Source organism: Etheostoma cragini, chromosome 7 (assembly GCF_013103735.1).
Source record: "Etheostoma cragini isolate CJK2018 chromosome 7, CSU_Ecrag_1.0, whole genome shotgun sequence".
NCBI lineage: Eukaryota > Metazoa > Chordata > Actinopteri > Perciformes > Percidae > Etheostoma > Etheostoma cragini.
This window is the reverse complement of record NC_048413.1, coordinates 12,094,398-12,118,644: the sequence shown is the minus strand read 5'-3', so window position 1 is coordinate 12,118,644 and position 24,247 is coordinate 12,094,398. Positions and strand designations below refer to the sequence as shown.

Genomic DNA, 24,247 nt, shown 5'->3' with positions numbered 1-24,247 from the left:
CTCTCTCTCACTGTCTCTCTCTCTCTCTCTCTCTCTCACTGTCTCTCTCTCTCTCTCTCTCTCTCTCTCTCTCTCCCACACACACACACACATTCTCAGTATTAGCTTTTTATGTTCTTCACATAGCATGCTCTTGTCTGCAAATTCTAACTCATCCCTTAAACATAAAGAAATGCACTCTCTTGACAGTATTTCTGCTTGTTGCACAAAACCTGAACCCGTCATTTTAATTTGAAATGTACATTGTACAGTATACAGGAAAAAGATATAGAGGCACTGAAGAGGAAAAGAACAAGACAGAAAGATGAAAGTGATAAGGCAAAGTGAAAAAAACATGGTGAAAAAATGGATATCTGGATGTGGAGAGATCTGCAGGGCGGTGTTGAGAATGGGGCAGGGGTTTGGCTTTGAAGTGCAAGTGAAAGCAAAAAGTCGTAGTTAATCTTCGCAGTTTTTCGCCACCAGCAAAGGCACATTGGTGTGTGTACACCCTTGCTCGTTAGTCTGTTTGAATGCAACACACTGGACCAGGGGTTTTCAGATTGGGTGAATGTGAGCCTTTACCCTTTATACTACTTTAGAGTAGGTAAGGACAGCCGAGCCCCCGCCTTCCACAAAACCCACACACACCTCTGAAGTAAATGCCATCTTTTGTGTGTTCCAACCAATGATGAGTTTTAATAACAACTGATAACATGTAAATATTTTTTAATATTGTATTTGAAGACATTCTTTGCAATTGCCTTTTCTTTTGTTGAGTAAGTAACCTGTATTATTCACCTCAATTATACATTATTCATTTTAATTTTTATGACAAATACCTGGACTGTTATATTTCTGATGTTTGATGTCCAAAACTTTGTGCACATTCAAAATATTACTCATCCCATCTGTGTTCTCCGGGGTTTGGGGCAGTTGGGATATTTTTTGATAATAGGGTACTACAAGAATAAACTCAATATATTTCAAAAAATAATGTACCTACACTAAAGCCTGCTGTGCAATACATGATAGCTCTGCTGATACGGTATATCTCAGACCTTCTGAATGAGACAAACTTTAGGGAAGTGGCTGTATGCTGCTCTGCATAGGAGTTGGAAAACCGAAACTACGGCAGAAATACACAGAGCTCAAACGCAACACATCTGCCGCAGCATGTCGACATCAGAGTGCATCCATGTACCTGAAGCTGCACAGCTGTTTACAGCGAGAGTGGACACTAAGCAACATCTGGTTTTATATTTGTCAGCCAACTTTTTAAAATACATTCGGGTCTATATTCAAAACGTTCGGGGCTGAAGCCCCGGCAAAATCAGCTTTTGATGCGCAGAGGAGTTCAATGCAGGGTGGTACTGCAGATAGAACACACTTGCAAAGTCGTTCTCCACCTGCAGCCTTGATCTGTGTTTGTTTTCAATCAGGGTCAGTGCAAAAACACACATTCAAACAAGTAGGTGAAGGGGATTAGGATTTTCTTAGCGTTAGTGGAGATCTGGGGGAACTTGCCCTCCACAGACAACCACAAACAAGTGATCCGCATATTCTCCCAGGCTCTGTCACTCTGCGGCAGAGATGCAGCATCGGACCCTGACCAGGTGAAACCTAACTTTAACTTATCATGTTTCCTACGTTTTTTTCTGGGTCCCGTCTTCTCCCTTAATGCTGACTTCTGTTGACTTGGGACAAGGAAACACTGCATTTTAAAACTAACAGCTTCCACGCACGCAAGGACACACCATTGTGGCCAGGTCAATTGAAGTGATCCAAATTGAAGCGGACATTTACTGTAAAAGAGAAAACATTAACTAGGATAATACCAAAGTCATTTGGCAGTGATGAATCAACTCCCACAGAAGCATGTTTGTCTGCTCAGCCAACTGAACCAAAGTAATTAATGACTAATTGAGTTTTACAACGCAACAAAGTGATAACAGTGACATTGGGCTGAAGTAAATAGTACGGTAAAGTAAATTCACACAGTAAATACATGAGTCTGTACAATAAATACTGGAGTATGGTGGACTGACTCTGCCAATTCCATCATTCATGCCAGCCTCAGGGCCATATTGACTTTGTACACATCAAGCACATTTCATGAATTGTCTAAAAGCTGTAAACACTTAAAAGTGGTCCTGTTGCACTATTAGTTTTTCTTCCCCGACCTTCATTTAAATTGGCAAATTGTCTCCAGTTTAGATAATGTATATCACCTTCTGATCTGTTTTCCCCTCTTAAATGTAAAGGAGTGACCCATACAGTGACCGAAGACTGATATTTATGTGGCTCTGTATTTTAATTAAGCAGAGCGTATTGAACTGTATATGTCCCCACGCTTGCATATTTGTGTGGTAGGTGATAAATCCCAGTTTTGGAGATGGATTACTTACATCTTTTCTTAATGTACAGTACATTTATTTTGATTTGACGCTTACTCATGTTGTATTGACTATGTTTCATTTCCCACGTCTGTTGCAGAAAACTGCACATGTCCTCCACTACTTGCTTGCTCTCATTACTCCTTCCCCCTCTTTCCCTTGTTGCAGCAGCTCATGTCTCATCTCACTTGTTTAACCTTTCGCAAGTGCTTATGTTCACTCCATCATTCAATGCTTACTCCTTGAAAATGACTTGCAAACTCTCCCTTCTTCATCTTACACTGTATCACAAAAAGCTCTGAGTTAAATGCCAAACAATTGATTAAATTAAATAATTTAAATGATTTAGGGAATGTTTTAACATTTCCATCAAACCTTGACTTAACCCATACGTTGTCATGAAAGCGCTTACATAAATATAGAAGGAAATTGTTTTGTGATGTTTTTGAATTTTTATTAGTTTTGTTTCAGCTTGCAGCAACATGCTGTAAGTGATGATTCTGTCAACTTTAGAAAACATCACAATGGCCAGGATTCTGCACATCTTTTTTATTACTTCTTTGTCTTTGGTCTCTGTAATATGGATTAGCCCTACCAGGGGCCAATTTATTTTTTCCAAAAAGTATGGCTCTTTTTCTCACCACAACTCTGCAACTGTCACTGCTCCTCTGTCAACCCAATGTTTTCTAAATCTCTCTCTAAACCATCAACATTTAATCAGTCTATACCCTTTGATATCATATGATTCAATTCCATGCATGTACTGCATGTGTACTCCATGTGATAAAGAACCATTATAAAGACGGTTATACACAAACACACGAACACACACACACACACACACACACACACACACACACACACACACACACACACACACACACACATACTCCCCAATGAATCCAAGCTGCAGCACATCATTTTGCTATAGAGCTGAACCCAACAGACACTTGTCACTCTGCAGCACTGTGAAAGGGGAATTGCAAAACGCATGCAGGGGGCTCCACCACCAGGTGCGATGGTGTTAAACTAGTGCAAGAAACGGGTGGGGTGGTGGAGGGGCAGATGATCATGATGATAAGTAAACTCAAAGCGGTGCATGCAAAATTATTACATTACTGTATAAGGACAGCCTCATATTTCTAATGAACATAACACAGCTCTCCGTCTCTTTTGGGTGGCTGAGCTAATGTTAGCAAATGTTATAATTTTATAGACTGATAGGAAAAGCTGGTGCTCAGCCCTGAATGTGCAGAGATCCAGACTTGATTAAGATATTGATGTGATGTGCTTAAAAGTGAGGGATTGAGAACATTATTTAATATCTAGCCACACTGTACAGGGCTAGAAAATGTAATGCACACAGCTCACGCAATATTGCTTACTGACTGAAAGAGTCAGCACTGTGGTAGCTGGTAAGGTGCCAGTTCACTGGGCACTGCCGAGCTGCCTTTGAGCAAGGCACACCAAAACTTTTAACTCTGCTCTTAAATCTGAATCTGGCAAATCTGTAGCCTAGATTTCTGGGAAAGGGACTGGCTGTACGCACACCAATTTGCAAGTTTACATAAATGCAGTGTTTCAACTTGCAGATTGTTGTCAAGTGTAAAGAAAAATGAAAGTGTTTCCCACTCTTCTAATCCTATTGGTTGTGCAATGTGACCGTCCCCCCTAAGATCCCATCCCAACTTTCTATTTCTGCACCTCTATCATTTTCCCTCGACCTAAATATTAAGGGGAAATGAAAGCGGACAGAGATAAATATTGTTTTGCCCTGCAGGAAATGAGGGATGAACAACACTGGAAAACTTCAAATTAGAGTTAGTGAATCAGAGAAAGAAGCCAGAACGGAAAAAAAATAGAAGCAATAATAATCCGTTACTGTTACTAAACTGGAATAATCCAGGGCGTCTCTTACTTTTATCCATTCTTACATCCTAAGACCCTCACTGTCTCGTACTACAGGAGCCCTGCCAGCCTCTAAAGTAAAGACCAAGCATCAAACTTAAAGTATGTAAAGTAAGTATATTTAAGTGACGTTAAGTGGGGGCCTAGGGTTAACGTTGCTTTGTTTACCGAATCTCAATCATTTTTACACAAGCAAGCAATATAAATGTGGTTCAATGTTGCCTCCCATGTTTATGAGAAATAGAAAAAAAGGTGATTTTTACAGAACACGTATGTGTAATTTCACTGTTATAGCAAAGTGCATGCAGAATGTGAGTGTAAGTAGGGTTTTTGATGCAGTGCTTTTACTTGTCATTAAGTATTTTTACACTGATACATTGGTACCTTTTATAAGAGTGAATAATCTCAATACTTCTTCAACTACTGGCTGTGTGTTTGCTTTTTTGGCTCTTTAATGTCTTTAGTTGCCTTGAGGTTTGCGTTTGCACACATAATGTGATGTTCTATCAAATTTATAAAGGCACACTGATGTGACTACACACAATGTGAAATATGACTGTATGTCTTTTCGAAATAACAGTTCAACAAGCATCTAAGAATGCAGGAACACTCCTTTGTTCAGAAAGCCTATAGATGAATGAAATCAATATGATTTATGAATATAGTTTATACCATCCAGCAAACATCAAACAATTGTCTTCGCAATAGGCTGTTTTATGAAAGTTACAGCGTAACAATAGTGCCATTGGCCTTTGTTAATAACCTGACATGCTAGATGGCTGTCCCTCCCCTCTGGCAGGAGGCTACAGGCCATCAGGACCAAAATCTTACGTCACAAAACACTCTTACAGACTGCAGCTGGCCTCATCAACAAGGATTCCATCAACAATTATCTAAGTACATTCCACATTCTTTACACTTCATATTAGACACTTTTGCGCAATGCCTGGTCAACGTTTATTTTTAACATCTTTTTCATATATTTATTGTACATTTTTCTATATTTGTGTTTCTTCACTTTTGCAGTACTTGCTTTTATTCTTATTTAGATTTTCTCTTATTGTTTTGCACTAAAACACCAAAGCAAATTCCTTGTGTGAAAACCTACTCAAAAGTAAAACTGATTCTGATGTAGATTTCTTCCCTTTATAGAATATATACATAAACCGGGCCAATTCCATTGTGCTAGTTGTATAAAGTATGAGGAAGTGGATATTGTCATATATACTTATAAATTCTATTCTTTATTAAAGATATGACAAGTTTCATATATGTCTGTTCTCCCCCTCTTAAAGGTTACCATGAATTATCTTGCTTATGAAATGTCACTTACAGCGCACAGAGTTACTTGCATTGAAACACCTCTAGTCCTTCTTTTTGTGGTTTAATAGCTCTGTGCTGTATGAGTGTCATTCAGCTTTTACATACCTTGTCAGCAGTTCCACCTCCATACATGTCTGGGTGTGGGTGGGATTGTGTGCTACTTTTGATCAAGCCTTATGCATGTGCAGCAACAAGATGAAAGCATTTCTAGTCCACCAAAACTAATCCTACTGTCATAACCATTATACACATGTTGGACTTGTCTTAACAGAAATACATTAACACCTCAGAACAGACACAAAAGAAATGTTGCTTTGACGCTTATCCACAGTTTGAATATATCTCCCTGTGGCAACCTTTACGCATGCACTTACTCTCTTATACTAATAGAAAAACTACCTTTGGGACATTATAGTATGAGTCAGGCCAGCCGGACTGGACTAGTTATTCTCTCTTTCAAGACCAAAGTAAGCTGGAACTGAAGAGCAAGGTTTAAGATGTCTTGAAGCACACTGAATGTTCACTGATTTACTGCCCTTACGACAGGTAAGTAGACACTTTTATGTAACTTGTAGCTTGAATATGGAAGGAGAGGCATATTACCTATTTTCTCCTAAAATTAATTCTCCAATAAAGACTATTATTTTGTAAATATCTTTAGTCTTTAAATGTTGTTCCATGGAATTTGGACGGCATCACATACTATTACTTTCATTTTTGGCATATTGGAGTCCTAACCATTGTTTATAGCAGCAGATTATGTCAACCTAAATCAAATATAACCTATAAATTGAGTATTAACTCATATTTAACCAACAGCAAGTATTACATTTTGTATTGGCCCAGGCAAATTGTCATTAAATTTGTGGTATTTTTGATTGGAAATGACTTCAACATTGTATGAATTTTCAAAATAGTTGCTAATTCATTTGCTTTGGATTGACAGCTTTAAAAATGAATGGAATATAGTACATATTTTTAATGCTGTGGGAAATACTTTTTTTACTCGGTAAAGGTGCACCCTAATTGATCCTTTTCCATATTGACAGAATGTAGTAGGCTAGTAAGTTAGTGTAGTGTGGTGACCACTAGGTCACTCAAAAGCTTCAAAGTTAAAACTGCTTTGACTGTTGCTTACTCTTACTCTCTCTTACTCTTACTCTTATTCTAATCTTACACTTATCATGTGCTAGATAACACTGATTTATAAGATGTAGTCATGACAGGTGTATTTGTTTTTAGGAGGAAAACAGTTATATATTTATCAGCCTATGTATTGTTCTTAAAAAAATGTCTCCTCTCACTCTGTCGTCTCTAACGTTACCTCTCTCACACTTTTTGAAGCAGTCGATTTTGTGACGAAACCAACAGCACTGCTGAGGTCTGTCTGAAGAAATGCCAAATCTAATTAATACAAAGAATCTCTTATTGAAGACTTCATGAATCCTTAACAATTCTGGTCTAAGATTACAACAATAACCAATGCATCTGACAAATCTGTACCTAAGCAGATTAAAGTTAATAATGAAATTGTACAATTATTAACAGCATGTTTTCTTTTAGGACTATTACACCTGTTGAAGTACAGAATGCTATTAATGATTACAAAGTGAGTAGTGGTGTTGGGCTGGATGGTACCGAAGCCAGATTTTTAAAATGATCAGCTTATGAACCTATGTATCCTTTATGTGATCTCTTTAATATGTCTCTGTCCACCTATGAATTACCCAGCATCTGGAAATGTTCATGCAAAACACCTTCATGTCATATTTTCTGTCTGGATGACACTACCTTGCTGTTGACCATATCAAATACCTGGGCCAATACTTTGACTCTGTGATCTCTTTTAACCCTTGTGTTGTCAAAATTGAAAATCAACAGTTTTTTTGATGCTTTTTATCAATGTTTTTAACTTTTTCTTAAGTTTGTTGTCCTTTTTTTAACACGTTTGACACTTTTTTTCAATAATTGTCACATTTTTCGAGAACACTACTACTACGTAACACTAACTTATTAACTTTAGTTACACAGTTATTTGGGGAATTTATGGTCAATAAACCTACTTTTTAGGAAATTATACCTACTGTTTGAGTTAGAAAAACAGAAATTAGGAATATTTAGACTTACATGAAAGGAATGTATGTTGATGGATAATCACAGACTGGAATATGTCAACTATTAATCCATACTATTTTAAAAACACTTAAATTTGTTTTCAAATGCTGTTAAATTAAATAAGACGCCCCAAACTGAATGAAAGTAGAGATTTGTACTTGCCAAAGAGCGTTGTGTGGAATCAATCCTGTTATTTTGGGTAATTAAAAAGAACATTGCTTTAGGAAAACGAGTCAATTTGACCCGAGGACAACATGAGGGTTAAATAACATATTAATCACATTGTACATTAATTGAATTATGATCTTAGTCTCGATTTCCGTTCCAGAAACTGTTTCCCTCTTAAGGTCAGAAAAAATTTGCTCTTCAACTTGTACTGGCAATGATGGATTATGCTCTTGCTTACCAGAGTGTGTAATAGAGTGTGTAGATTTATTCTTAACTGCTCATTTACAACTCATCATTGCACACTGTCTGAACTTCTTGACTTGCCTACACAATATGTAAGAAGAAATATTCACTGGTTGCAATTTGTCTTTATTGTTCATTTCAACTATCCTTTTTATTTAAAACATTGTTTGGTTTCTTTTTCCTCCACTCATCATTCATGACTGTACAGCTTTTTTCATTACCTAACATTTCTAAGTACATATCAAAAAAAGCTTTTGTGTTTAAAGCACCTTCTGACTGGAATAACTTACCAGTAAATATTTGCTCCTTTTCAGCTTTCATACTAAGTGAACATTCAGACTTTAACACCCTTCTAATTTTATCTCATTCCTCACTCTTTTCTCTTTACTGAACCACAAACTCTCACTGACATTTTACAGTAAATTCGGGCTATATTCTGAATGATCATGTTATGATTTGTTTCTGAATGATCACGACTTATTCTGTTGTAATTGTAGGGTCTGTGTATTTTTTTTGTTTTTTTTGTCATTTGTGTCTGGTTTGTTGTGCTTTTCTTTTGTTTGTATGTGTGCAATGTATTTTTGTTGTTTGTGTGATATCGTGTCCAAGACCCCCTTGAAAACGAGATGGTACATCTCAAGGGGTTATCCTAATAAAAGAATTTCAAAGATAGTCAGTAAAACGCTGCAGTGCTGTACAGAAACGTTGCAAATCACATGTTACTGTAGAGTAACTTCTTAGGATGTGCGGCTTTCACCTTCCTGCTGGTCAGAGAGCGGACTTGGATAGGAACAAGCAAGCATTACATTTGTAATGACATACAGAGGAGAGTAAAAGAAACATGAGCAGGGAAATCAAAATGACAGTGGACATGTTGATCCTGTGTGTGTGTGTGTGTGTGTGTGTGTGTGTGTGTGTGTGTGTGTGTGTGTGTGTGTGTGTGTGTGTGTGTGTGTGTGTGTGTGTGTGTGTGTGTGTGTGTGCGTGTGCATGTGTTTCTTTCCGGCAGCCAAGGGTCAAAGGACCAGTCTAACCTCCCCTGGAGAATCTCTACACTTTTTTTTCTAAGATTATTTTTTCGGGCATTTTAGGCCTTTATTTAGTAAATGGCCTTTTTGATGAAAACATGAAAGGGGAAAGACTCGCCAGGCTCGCCGCGTGTTCCCCTGCTCTACCCCCTGAAATAACCCGGCCCCACAGGAGAGTCTCTACGCTGTAATGTAAACTATGCTGCCCACTCACACTGATACAATTAATAATCATTAATTACATTTTAATTCCAAAATGTTCTGTGCGTGATTTGTCCAATAAAGCAATGGCTGAAAGAAAATCAACTATCATTTGGCAAAAGCAACTTATTATACTCGTTTGTGAGCACCAAGGTAAAGCTACTAAATAGTTAAAAAATCCCAACTTGACAACAGGGCCCTCTTAAGATCCATCTGTAATCAGCATAAGGAAATAAAAAGAGTGCGCAGTGTGTAGGGAGAGATCTTTTCCTTCTTTCAAGGCAATCCCTGATAGTGCTTGGATGAGTGTTTTTAGCACAACAAGAAGCCAAGAATGGCACTCCACAATGCATAAGGTTTTTGCTACCAAAAGCAACATTTGTTGCAAACACCATTTTCTTTGACTGTGTAATAATTAGCTGCAATGTAATCCTATGAGACGATAGTGACTGCCGATGTTTTTGACACTGACAGGCTCAGCTTGTTATATATAAGTGTCTGACAACATTATGGAAAGATTGTGTATTCTTGTTCTGAAATCTCACAAGGTGACTTGTTGCCGGGAGACAGCGGTGTGGAATGTGAGTGAAAGAGTGAGAGAGGGGTGCTTGACAGTGTGTGTTGGAGTACAGAAAGCATAGCTTTTAGTTGTTGTTTAGACTTTCAATTGCGCAGTTCTGAATTGTTCCAAACGAATGTCGAGCTACACATATTGCAGCTAGACTTTACCTTTGAATACAGAAAAAGTTGTTACAAAAAGTTTGTTATGAAACAAAAGCATGGGAAAGTAGGTGAAAAATAACTAAATTCCCCTTCGAGGGGGCTATAAAGCGCTTTTAGCAGAACCCATTTGGACTGTATTTTCTTACAGGGGATAATCAAAGGGGCAGTAAAAGTCATCACAAATTTTATTTCATTTCATGAGAAAAAGAGACCGGTAAATGAACGTGATAGTGGGAAAGCATAGTAAGGGACAATGTTTTGGTGTGTGATCACACAAAATATGCGTGATGCTAATATTCAATCAAATGACTCCTTTAAATGCCAATTAAAACACTGCAGCTTTACACAAGTCTTAGCCACATTAAGTGGTCTATACTTTTGGTTGCCTCACAAACAGCCTCTGGGCTGCCACTTTCACCAAGACACTCAAACATGCCAGGAACTGGCACAGGATGTGACTGGTGGAGAAAAAGACATCCATCTAGCAAGCTATAGAAACAGGCATGTGTTTGTAAATTGTGGGACCAAACAAGATGTAAAGGAAAGGAAATTTAAAAAATAATTGTCTGTTAATTGGTGGTCCCCAGTGAGCCCCCACACTACCCTAAATTTCAGCCACAGATTATTTGTCTCCTATGCAATGTCCTGCTTGTGGTTTACAGTACAGCACGGACTGAGCAGCATCTCTACTCGTCTGTGCCTGACGGAGCAGCATTCTAACGGCTGTCAATGTGAAGACATTAATAACTCCTTAATATTCACTTTGATTTTATGTTATTGGTCACATTGACACTAAAAGAGACCAGCAATACCTGCCTCATGCTGCTTGTCATCTAGTACTTAATGCCACTATCAGTTAGAAATATCCATGTAGTCCATACGCTCTTTGATAAGGTACTCATAGTTATTACTTTCCAATAAAACATAATAGTAATCTACACAGTTGCATAAAAAGTAACAGTGAAAGTAGAGTTTAAGCATCATTATCACACAATCAATGAGGCAGATGCAGTGATCCATCCTTGTGATTTTACTGTTGGATGTTTAATAACCGCTGATGTAACTTTCATTATTACATTTCTTCAACTTGCAAGAGAAAGGCTTGCAGCATGAATGAGGTGACTAGTAGATTCATTTCAGAGGAATCTTCAAGTATTCATCAACTTTCACAAATAGATGGACAATAGTCTTAGTTTGTCAGCCTTGTTTATAGGGAGCATTTACCATCCCATTGGCCACATAGCTGTTACAGTTTATTGTTGTCTTCTTTAAAATCATAAGTTATTTACTGTAATTATTTAGTATTTTGAATCTTAATACCATAAAAATGCACAGAATGGATGGCATACAAGAGACAGTATATCTGGTTCTACTGCATTGATTTTAATCAAACTCATCATCTGTTCATCATGAGTCCAACAATGTTGTTGGAGTGCAACAAGAAATTGTTAGAGTACTTTTATAAGTGATACTAATACTTCGGTACTCACAAGTAAAATGTTAGCATTATATACTGTGTGCAAGTGTGCAATTTATATTATTTCTCATTACTTTTTCATTTGTATAAGAGCTTTGCATTAGCAACATCACAACCTACTTTTCTTATGCATTCTTAGCCTCAGACCCAGATGAAAAAGAAATCTATTATAAATGTACTTTAATGAAGTGCCCTGAGTATATTTTCTTAATTTTGTACTTTTTTTTGTCAAATCCAAGTATAGTTAGGGAATTCAATAATTTATTAACTTAAAATGAAAGGCGGTCAATGGAATGCTAACAACCTTATAGCATTGGTGAGTCCTTCAAAGCATTAAAATGGCGCCATAGGAGCTACGCTTAGAGAGGAGGGGCTCACCCCCTTGGTCAGGTCAGGAACATGTGTCTGGAGTTCAAATGTGGCTATGCACAGTCCAACGCATCTCAGTCTTCTTCTACTTTGGTTAAATTCCAACTGGTGGTTTTTCTTGCTGTCTTCAGGGTTTAACAAGTATTGCAATCCTTATTTACTTAAATTAAATGTTTTGGGATTTATCAACACATTCATATTTTTGACTGGTAACAATAGACACAAATAACATTTTAACCTAACAAAGACATTTATTTTGAATAAACTGAACATTAAAAAAAACATTTAAAGTGGACAACACCCCTAAATAAATGTATTGAGTCTGTTTGTATCATAGCATATTTTATGAAAGTACTTTGACATGCTAATAAAAGCACACTTACAGTTTCCTAAGATTACACTAATGATGACGTAGAATCAGTGCACACTTTAAAAAATTATACTAACTTTACATTACAGTTAAACATACTTGCTATAATTACACTAAATACCACTATAAATTTGGCATATTTTACCATTTTATGAAAGTACTCTGATATGCCACTAAAAATACACTTATTTTAGATTGTACTGTAAAAAGTGTACAGAAGTCACACTTCTAATGAAGTGAGATCATAGTACACTTTCAAAAATATACTAACAATTCATTTAAAAAATGATTCTTCCCGTAAGTACACAGAATTGCCACTCAAAGTATGTAAATTGAATACACTTCTATACAATTTGAAATACATTAATGACAAAGTACACTTTCAAAAAGTACATTTAAAAAAAGAATTTGATTATTGCTAAATTAGTGTAATTACTTTTTGGATTTTGAAGTTGAACTTAATTACATCTATTTTGAAGTACACTTTTAAAAGTACATATTAAATACTCTTTTAATAAATCACAAAAAGTAGAAGCGTACTTGCTTTATACTTCATGTACTTTATTCATATTTCTAATATAATATTTCTAATATTTCTAATTTCTAATACACAAGTGGGGAGTAGACCATATTGTCACTTATAAGAACCCATCTTTATGTAGTTCATTAGAAAACCAAATGTATGTAGGAGTGGATGAAGCAGAGGAGGGGTGTGGTGTAAACTGAATGTCAGTTGAGTGAGCTGTTGAGCACAGAGAAGAGTAAAGTAGAAATTAAAGTGTGTGTGTGTGTGTGTGTGTGTGTGTGTGTGTGTGTGTGTGTGTGATTTGGCCTAAGGTTTCGGTGCCGGCCAGTTTAATGAAATACGGTAATTTGATTAAAGAATATACTTTAACTCTAAGAAAATTTAACTTTAACTCCAACCTGATGTCATTCATTTTCACCATCCAATCCTCATGTAAAACGAGCTGCAGTTTTAATTTCACAAGTGAAGGTCTTTGTTAAGTCTTTACTGAGAGGGGAAATTAAATTAATCATACAACCATATACCACTTTGTCTGGGGAATGCATGTGTGTAACACAGACATATTTATTTTTAAATCTCATGCATCTCCAGATGAATTATGTAAGGGAGACACTGCTTGGTGGTTAATCACAACACGTTCTCATTGTGACGCGTAAAATACGGACGTTTGGACAGTGGCTGTCCGTGTCTGATGCAACAAAAAAGGCACCCTTAGGTGTGTGTGTAGAACGTAGGCTTACAGGGGAGAGCAGTATCTAGATTGGGTTTAGCCAGTAATATTTAAGGGGCAAATTGTGTTTAGCCAATAGTTCCGACCTAGCGTTTGTCATATGATGCAAAAGGAGACATGCTATATAACAACGACAAAAGTCACAGACACAGTGAGGCCACAATGTGTGCGTGTGTGTGTGTGTGTGTGTGTTCATTTTCAGTTTTACTTGGAGATGGATTTCCATAGATGGGGACAGGTTTTGTGCCTGTTACTATATATATTTATATAAATAGGCTTAATGGCTTCATTAAATGGGTGATGTATTCAAACAACCTCCGTCAGCTTGTACATTGGTTCTGCATCTTCTTCATATTGTGTGTGGAAACGAGTGCGTCTGTCAGATAGAGAGGTGCTTTGGTTGCAGCCATCAAAATAGACATTTAATTTAGCCGTTGAAGGAGTCCCACTATACAGGAGATTGAGATCTATTTTTCCAAGTCAAAACTCTCTTTGGCCAGTACAAATGCAAATGTCTTTTTGAGCACATTGTAAGGCAACCTTGGGTGTCCTGAAAGGTGTCTTAAAAAAAAAGGATTATCATTATTATGCAAATGCAATTGCAGGCCTTCAAGAAACACAATGCATAAACTGATGTCATACGGTTTGAAAGGCACAATGCAAGATTTAAATGAAATTTTTAAAGTTGGTTTATTTTAATTTGTATTTATGTAAGTTAAGAGGTAAGGTAAAGTCTACTCCAAGGTGCTGGAAAGGAAGGTTTGGACGAGCGTCGAACCTCAGGTTGAAGAGGTACAATGCGGATTCCGTCCTGGTTGTGGAACAGCAGATCAGATCTTTACTCTCACAAGGATCCTGGAGGGACTATCCAATCTCTGTATGACAAACATAGAGCTGAGCCAAAAGGCAAAGCTCTCGATCTACCAGTCAGTTTTCGTTCCTACCTTCACCTATGGTCATAAATGCTAAGTCATGACCGAAAGAACGAGATCCCTGGTCCAAGCGGCTAAACTACGTTAAATCATGCATGCAGCTAATGTAAATAACTCTTACTTTTAACTGTATTGTGTATCTGTAACAGTTAACCACACTAATTTGCAAAGTAACACTCGCTGCATCTGGAGCTTAGCGCCACCCAAGACAATTGTAATTGGTTTAAAATAACCCCTGACCCTTTACCCAGGAATGTAATTTGCACCAGCAAGACCTTCCTCCGCGGCGCTGTGGAGGAAGGTGTGGCAATGCAAGACTACACCATACATACCCACGAAAAAGTCTCCAATGGACACAAAGAACTGTGGTGATGGTGTAAGTTTCCAATGGACACAAGCTGAAAAAACGGTCTGCCCTTGTACTTGGCCAATTTGTGGTCTGTGTTTGGTTCGACACACATTTAATGAAAGAAATGCAGTATTGTAAATGTGTCCAACAAGTTAATCAGAATCAGATTTAAAGCACCTTGAGGAAAAACACACAAACGGCAGCGCAATAATCAATGTCAATTCATTTGGGCTTCCTTATTTCCTTTCTACTGAGAAGATCGGTACTTTATAGACAACCCATTCTAACTCCAAACACATAAGATACAGACGTATAGTTATTGGCTGTCCACGTCTGATGCGACAAAAAAGGCACGCTTAGGTGTGTGTGTAGAAAGTACTGGGGAGAGCAGCATCTAGACGGGGTTTGGCAAATAGTGTGTAAGGGGTAAATTCCGCGTAGGGACGTTGGTCGGGGTGGTGGATGGATCAAACACAGGACTTTCATCCAGGTCCGAGTCCTTAACCGTCCCGTTATTGCCGCATGTCAGGGAAGCCGCTTTCTTCTTTAACCGGCCTGTTAGTCCTGTGTGTCACGGAACCGTAAGCCCACTCATGAGCTTTTCCTTAACCTAACAGCGTAAAAGGGACGCCTATAGTCCCGACCAAGCACGTGTTATGTGACGCTATAGAAGACGACCAAGCATCAACAACAACAACAAAGGCACCTGACCAGGCGTATATTTTACAAGATGGGAGTGAGCATGTGTTGGCATACAATGTCATTTGTGTTTTTGTTGGAATGTTCATGTCCTCAGCAGGATTTCTACTTTAACCCTTAAGGGATTATAACTGTGAAAGACGAAAAAAGGTCCATGACTCTTTTATCCTGAAGAGATGACAAAGATTTAACCCTTTGTGACTGTGGGACCCATTTTCAATGTTTGCTAAAAATTATGCTATATATTATTTCTTCTAACTCAAACTCATTGGCCTTGGCTCATTTTCTGTGAAGAACGTAGAAAATTACTTATTTCAATGACACCCCCCTACACCTAACCATTATACATGAGGTTTTTGGGTCTACTAGACCTGAGTGTAATAATTGTAGGTAGCTACAAAACTTTGTTCTCCTCCTAACTGGGCCCGCTGTGTTAGTGTCTGTGTGTGTGTGTCTATGTGTCTGTCTGTATGTGTGTGTGTGGCTGAGTGTAGATGTCTGCTTTCTTTCTCCTGTTCTGATTAAATTCTAAGAAATAAGCACCAATGATGATCAAAAATCTTGTTTTTGTCTTTTTTACAATTGAATTTCCTTGTTTTCTCACAAAAAATGATAATGGTCATATGTTATGGTCATATATGTGATCTCACAGGGGCAACTGGCAAATATGAACCATACATGTTGTATTCATCATTGTAATGGAGCTAAAGTAAACATCGGTATTTTTAACATAAATTGTTATGGCTGCATTGATTTAAAAGCCTCATAATGTGGAGGGTCCTCCAGACCCGGGAACATTGACTGTGCAACAAAAATACGAAAACCTTAGAAGGTTAAATAAAGAGTTCATAAAGGGCTTGTGTTTCCATCAGGGCCCTCAGTAGCTACCACTGCTGATTCATTTAATTTAAGCCTACTTGCAGATTGCAGATCATTTTGGTATCGCACTTACAGAATGAATGGCTGAAAAAGCAGGCATGATTTCCTTATGAACAAGATGTGAAATGGAGGCATTCCTAATGACGCTAGACGGACATAAAATATAATTTTTGATTCATTATTTTTCCTTTTATGACTCCAGGGCCATACATTTGTAACCTTGCATGTTTTTTGACACAGCTACTTAGAAGCACATTTACATACTGTATATATATATGTATATTTCTATTAATTCACCATGCAAAAGAAAAGATCAAGTTTTTTTTCTGCGGGGGAAAGGGATGGAGAAGAGAGGATAAGACAAAAGTAGGAAACAAGGCACAGGAACATACTGTATCTACTAATGTTGAAGGGAGTAGATAGTTCAGAACTAAGTGGATTAATATGCTTCATATGCTCAGTCTAAAATGAATAGATATACAGTATATGCCCTGATGGGTTAAGAAAAATATGATTAAAAGAAAAATTCGGGGAAAAAATTGTAAGAAGATAAAAAACTGTTGACATTAAGATCTGTGGATGTCCAGTAGGGATGTTCATGGATGTGCAGGGATATATTGATGGATCGTTACAACAGCAAACGAAATAAAAAACACAGATTCTCAGTATGGCTTGTGTGAGAATGTGTGTGTATGTGTGTGTGTGTGTGTGTGTGTGTGTGTGTGTGTGTGTGTGTGTAGTGTGTACATGCTTTTAAGTACGCCCACATGTGACCATGACAGTATGTATGTCACTATAAATCACATCTCCATCTGTGTTCCTGTGAACAGTTACATAATCAGAAACCTAACAGAGAGAAACTAAAAGAATGGGAAAGGGGAAAACATAACAAGCGTCATTATGAGATGAGGCACGTTATCCTCCTGGTTTAAAACACTGACAATGCTGCAATTTACTTTAAATAGCCCCCTGTGTTGTTATCCATGTTAGAGAGTCAGCAGCGTCTCACTGTGAATTGAAGCCAAAGACAGAGAGAAAGTAAAATCTGTATCATGATGTATGACATTCAGAGTAGTTGTAGACATTATTCCAGGCTGTAGAACTACATTTGTGTTTACATATGTATGTGTGTGAAAGCAATAATAGCAATAGGGCTACGTGTCAAATCTTGATACTGTTTTTTGTATCTGGCAAAATCTGTCTGTAGCACCATATAGCAGTATCGAACCAATGTCAATATTCAACAGAATCACATACTACATACATCCTTTATAAACCAAAATTAATTTATCTAAATGAACGCAACATGAACAAAATATTTTTATAGTTGGTTATTAAAGCTGTGATAAAGATATAAACAGGGTTTATTTTACGGTTGAACAATTGAGAGGCGAATTCCCTCCCCTTCGGGAGTTCCCCATTGGACCTTATTTCCGAAAAAGTCTGCACGGTAGTCAACAATAAGAGACCGACATTTTTTTGATTGTGCCATGAATTACACATACGATTTTTTGTCAATTTAATTGTCAACAAGTTACAGTTTAGAGGTTAGTTGTAGTGCCATTGAGTTTTCTTTGAAACCGCATAGTGTACTAAATCTTGCATCTAACACAATATACAGTACGTCACCTGTGTTAGCTAGCTAGGGAACCTAGCTGTGTTCCACGCAAATATGTAGCATTAACTTACCTTATGTGTTTTCAACGACTTCCTGTCTACTTATTTTCCGGGAAGTGAAAGAACGAGCAAGACTGGTTTCTCATGTGAGTAACGATACATCCTACTACAAAACACACAGGCATTATAGCTTCAGTGAATCCCCAAAAGTTATTACCATTAACACTTACCCCCAAATTCCACCGGATGCGTGATGGCTTTGGATCGTCTCCGCTGCGTGTTGGCTCCGTGCTCTGTCGTCTGTCAACACCCAACAGATTGGGATTTGTTGCGGAACGGCTGCGGCCATGACTGACAGCTGAAGTCACTAGGATCTTACGAATTTATGTAGAATAGAACCACAAAACCAACAACAGTTTGTTTCCATCCAGAGGAGCAGAGCGGAAACCGTGCTGTGTTTTCAAGGTGTAGTGCAGGGAAGTATGATCCACCGTGAGCAAGGTCTATTTTATTTAGAAAATTAACCAGATGTTTTATTTTGTTTCTGTGCTTAAAGTCCTGCTTGATGTCGTGTGCTGAATTGCTGCGGAGTGCTCTGGCATCCGGAAAAAAAAAAGTTCTGCGTATCTGCTCTGGAGGGTTGCGGATTGCCGGAGCTGGGACAGACGCAGCTGTTCCGCAGTCAGTGGAAGCACACACATTGACTATAATAAAAACATAATGACTCTGCTGCCGTTGTGGAACGGATCCGCAGCCGTTCCGTCTCTGGTGGAATTTGGGCGTCAGGAGGACATAAATGTACAAACCAAATTATATGGCAAGCCATCCAATACTTCTTTAAGACATTGTACTTAAAACCATCAATGTCAACTTTATGGTGGCACTAGAGAAAGTCAAAAGAACTACTAGCTTAATAGGATTTGTCATATGAGCCATGAAAGACTGTACAACATTTCATGGCAATCCATCTAAACGTTGAGATATTTCATCCATCCATTCACTATCTATACCCACTTATGTTTTGATATCATGGGAAGGCTGGAGTTAATCACAGCTACATGAAGAGTGTAGCGCAGTGCAGGATATCCCTTGGACAAGTCAATCACTGTCACAAGGCCGGAAAGACAGCCATTCACGCTCACATTCCCACTTTGGGCAACTTAGAGACCAAAGTGGTAGATCATCCTCTAGCATGTTAATCTTTCTCAAAACAATTTGAATTATGTTATCAGCCCCTTCAACTCAAGGTATTGTATCAGCACTGGTATTCAAGAAAATCAAACATTACTTATCCTTAAATATGGATGGGATGAAAAACACTGAAAGTAAATGGAAGTGCCAGCACAGTGGATACAGCATTAAATCAGAGAGGTGGGAGGTAAAGCCACAGAGAGTAAAGAATAATCACAGAGCACTTCAGTTCTCGTTCGCCTGATATCCTCCTCTGTGACACCTTCTCCCTCAGGGTAATGGGACATCCAGAGGACACATCCAAGCAACTCTTATCAGCAACACACACACACATGCACACGCACACGCACACACACACACACACACACACACACAATTCCCTGCTGGTCCCATCTAAAGGAGAGTGTGCACTGACAAAACAGTTCTGGGTGATTTATTTGACGTTGCAGTCTTTCAGTACTGATCCATTACTGTCATGGTCTCTTTTCAATTTCAAAAGACAATTAAGTAAAAAAGTTAATGACTTAGATGTGAGCCCGTTACAATATGGGTAGACACGCATATGTCCATTGCATCATTACGAGAACTCTCGATCTTCAGACCTTTAGTAAGCCAGGCACTGTTAAAGTCTATATATATATATATATAAGGGAACAGTTGTCACATGTTGTGCTCTGTACATATGACACTTACAATACATGGCACTATTAAAAAGAAGACATGGCCCTATAACACACAAATACTTGGAGGGGGGGGGAGTACCTTTAGTAGTATTTAAATAAATGTGCTATTTATCACAAAATATAATCTCATGAAATCCATCAGGTACAGTTCAAACCTTCTTAAGCTGATTAGTAAGTCAAAACATTGCAGCTATGAAACTCAGCACCTGGTTCAAATATGCGTTGATGAACAAAATTTCTGCTCCATACATGTTTTTTTAACTTGCTAAAAGCACACAACCTAATCTTGTAATGTATGGGCAATGTAGCAACCTCTGACTCTGTCAGTGCTCCTCCTGTTATCTTGTGGTTTATTCCTGGCAAGTTGCCTGCAGTAGAGATGGGTGGAGCCATCTGACTCTGCAGGCTCTCTCTCTCTCTCTCTCTCTCTCTCTCTCTTTCTTGCCTTCACAACCCCACACATACATTCAACATTGTAACAAACACTGCATTATAGACTACAGATTAATATTCCATTGCTTTCGTCTTAATTTTAGATAAAATATGGTTTTAATTACTTTTAATTCTATATGGTCTCTCTTACTGAGCCTGGGCCTAATTTACCTAAACTGAACAACTTCTGAGTCATTGAAATGGATATGCGTCAGGAAGTGTCGCATGCTATAAGGTCTCGCGATGTTACAAATTGTTTCATGGCACTGCACAGCACTGCACACATGGGCTCATTCAGGAACCAGCTAATGTTCAATGTTAAGATGCCCGCGATATTATCTGCCCAGAGAATAAAGACTGCATTTTGTTGTGCAACCCAGTGTACAATTGCAATAAATTAACCTCGAGTCTTGATTTGACAGGTGTATTTTGAACTTAATAATAATATGGATAACAATTTGTCATGGAAAGTGTGTCTTCAAGGAAATCAGACAGTCTTAGTCTCAGTGTAATAGAGGTCTACGGAGGAGGAGGGAGGGTCGAGCTAGTCTTGTTTTGTTTTAAAATACTTACGAGAAGTAATGTCACCCAACATTGCTTAGAGCACCTTTAAAAAAACTTGTGTAGCGGTTGCTAAAATATTAGCATTTTTTTCAAGCCAGTTTGAGTTGAGTGTCTTCAAATTCTTCATTTTGTTAATACTTGCCTGTTGAATTGCTGGGAAACCTAAAAGATGAATCTGAATTCTTCCTTGGATATTTTGAGCTTAAAAACCTTGCTTGGGGTTCTATAAAAAAACGAAATGTTTTTCCTATTCATGACATACAATTGAAAGTACAATGTAGTAAAATTAAATTACTGCATTTAACCCATCTTAAGTATTAGGAGCAGTGGACAGCTATACCTAGAGCATCTGGGGAGCAACTTGGGGTTCAGTGTCTTGCTCAGGGACACTTTGACATGTGACTGGAGGAGCCTGGGATTGAACTCCCAATCTTGTGGTTGAGGACCTTCAAGCCACAGTCACCCCTGTGATACTGACATACAGGTAACTGATGCTTTATGCTTTTAACATCACCTTGATATTTATCATGGCAGCATTCAGTCCAAAATAGAAGCTGCACTGTAAGTGGCTGCTGTGCAAAAAGAATGTGAGTTTCGCCGGTTATTATTATGACCTCCCAACTTTCTGTGCACCCGACATGTAGCTCATTGTAAGTCATGTCATGCCTACATAAGCCAGTCGGATCCCTGTACTCATGATCAATTATGAATTCACTGCTGCTCTTTAGGGTGCTGTTTGGTAGGGATCCAAGGAGTGTTTATATTCAAGGGCAAGTCTCTGTGGAGTCAATGTCACTCTCTTCATTGATCCAGAGAGGAGGCACTATACAGCCGCACATATTTTTCTGTGCAGAGTGACATTATCTAATAATAAATCCTGTGATAATCTCACTTCAATGCACATATGGGCCTAAAGCTATAACAGTCTTGGTGAGGAGATCATTTTCATTTCATTCAAAGAGGCCTTGTTATGGAAAACATTTGATCCCCAAAGTGTTGGCCAACAGTTTAAAAACCACGTCTGTTAACAAGAAATTTTCAAAATGGAAAGAGGCTGACAAACACATGTTATAGCTTCTTTAAAAAAGGGAGGACAAAAGCCTAAGGCACTTCATGAGTGCTGTAATATATGGTTGTTACACTCACACATCCATCACTATACAAAAAATCTGCTTGTGATTTATTGCACTTTTTCACGCAATTATCTGTACTTTCTACTTCTTATATTTTAAAACTAGTCTTCTTACTCCTATTTCCTATCATAAATTGCGCCATCTGGATAGAGTGAATCCGTTGCCTTTACAGGTTCCTGCAGCTATGCGTGGATGTACATTTACATTCCAATAAAGGCTATTAATAACATGCCTCTGAAGTTTGACTTTTTTGTCATCATAGCTTCTGCTCCAAGAAACATGTTAATAATCATATGCACACATATATGGGTCTTAAATGTATTTGCATTCTACTAAAATGCGTTCATTTTCTATGGGCATAAATGCGGCTGAAACAGGTACATCCCATATTTCAAACGTTAACATTTTAATGAAACATTATAGTCATTGGCATAGCATTTTTTTGCCCTTATTACTTTTACTTAGAAAGAGGGAGATCATAACACTTCAAATACCGTTGTGCATATCATTCGAATGGCATGCTGAAATGATGAAGATGACCTTGAGCAGAAAGTTAGACAGAATATATTATTAGTCCTGAGACCTTTTTGGATTGCAGATAAAGAAAAGCAATCCCAGAACTGGAGAGTGTGACTATTGGAGTAGTAATGTCCATGCTGTTTGCTGTACATTCTCAGTTTAATTTATTAAAAGGGGTAAGTGTCCTCAGCATTACAAGTTTATATTCAGTTACTTGCTCATAAAAGTTATTAACATGATGCAGCTAGTTTCAATGAGCAATAATTAGCTTTGATAGACTAAGTCCACTGTTGGTTCAGACAAAATAAACTTGACTTGCAATCATTTTACATTGTTCAATTTCAGCTTTTAATGGCCAGCTAAAATCTGTTGATTTGTCGGGTTGCGCCTGAAGAACAGTGGTTAAATATGACTTCCCACATGTACAGATATTCAGTAATTTCAAATGATTGAGCTTAAATGTCTCAGTACTGCCAGGCAAAGAACACCTCATTCATTCTGCTAAATGGGGCTGCAGTCAGACAGAGACTAACCGTCAAAAACAGCAGAAAGTCCTCACACACTGCACCAAAGGTAAAAGTTCCTCAGTACTACCCATAGACAGTTAAAGAAATGGATAGACAGATCCCGTTGTTCTGGACGGAGACCAGTGAAGGAAAATGGAAGCACTTTTCCGGTGATGGCTAGGTGTTACTGTGCAGCCTCCAAGTGAGCATGATAACGTAGTTGTGACGCGGGCAATGTGCCTGAAAGTTGTAGATCTTCTGGGAGCCGTGCCAAAAGAAATCTTAATCATTCCCAATTAGCAGAGACAGAGAGGGTAGGTACATGTGAAGCAAAAACATAGACATGGGCTTATTACTGCTGACTAACATGTAACACGTTAGTAATTAAACCTAAATAGCTGATGTAAGTTGAAACTGTCTGCGAGCTTCTCCTGGCAATACGGTGATTTGTTGACTATGGGACAGCAAGGTGCGTGGTTGTTACACAATCATTACACTATTTTTACAAAAACGTTTGCTACGGAGCCATAACGTGACGTACAACATAATGGAGCCTTTTATACATTGATGTGTTTCTTTAGAAATTAGAGTCTTGAAACAATTTAGATGTAAAGTTATTCAATATCAAAGTGGCGCCAAAATGAATAGCAGTCACGGGATGCTAACTGCAGGTGATGGCTTCGTAGCATTAAATGGCGCCATAGGAGCTATGCCTAGAGAGGAGAGGCTTACCACCGTGGTGATAGCAGAAGTCATCGGGACGATGCACCATGAGTATTTTAGAATTTAGCCTGTTAGCCAGAGACAGTGTACATCCACCCGTCTGATCACACACCCTCTTGAGTGTGTTTGATTTGGTTGCATGCTCACCAGGCAGTGCATTAAATCAACAAAGGTAGATGCAACCAACTATGCCAAAGTACATTAACGCTTACCATAACCATGCTCTGTAATGACGTAGCCTAGTTTTGACCTATACTCCACAACATTTCAGAAAAAAAAAAAAATCCATATATATATATATATATATATATTCGTTAACACTTAATTTCTAAGCAGCCAATCACATGGCGGCAACTCAGTGCATTTAGGCATGTAGACATGGTCATGAGAATCTCCTGCAGTTCAAAACGAGCATCAGTATGGGGAAGAAAGGTGATTTGAGTGACTTTGAACGTGGCATGATT

General features: G+C 38.1%; 2 long non-coding RNA genes across 2 annotated transcripts in view; both read right to left on the bottom strand.

The window, feature by feature from the left end:
• The window catches only part of LOC117947508, a 1,113,976-nt gene that overhangs the window by 140,467 nt on the left and 949,262 nt on the right, over positions 1-24,247 (bottom strand). The gene's annotated exons all lie outside the window — the stretch shown is intronic.
• On the bottom strand, positions 627-24,051 carry LOC117947507. The gene is made up of 3 exons (XR_004657254.1): positions 24,040-24,051; positions 8,610-8,614; positions 627-731 (listed from the first exon to the last, which is right to left on the bottom strand). It is a non-coding gene; the product is annotated as an uncharacterized LOC117947507 (long non-coding RNA).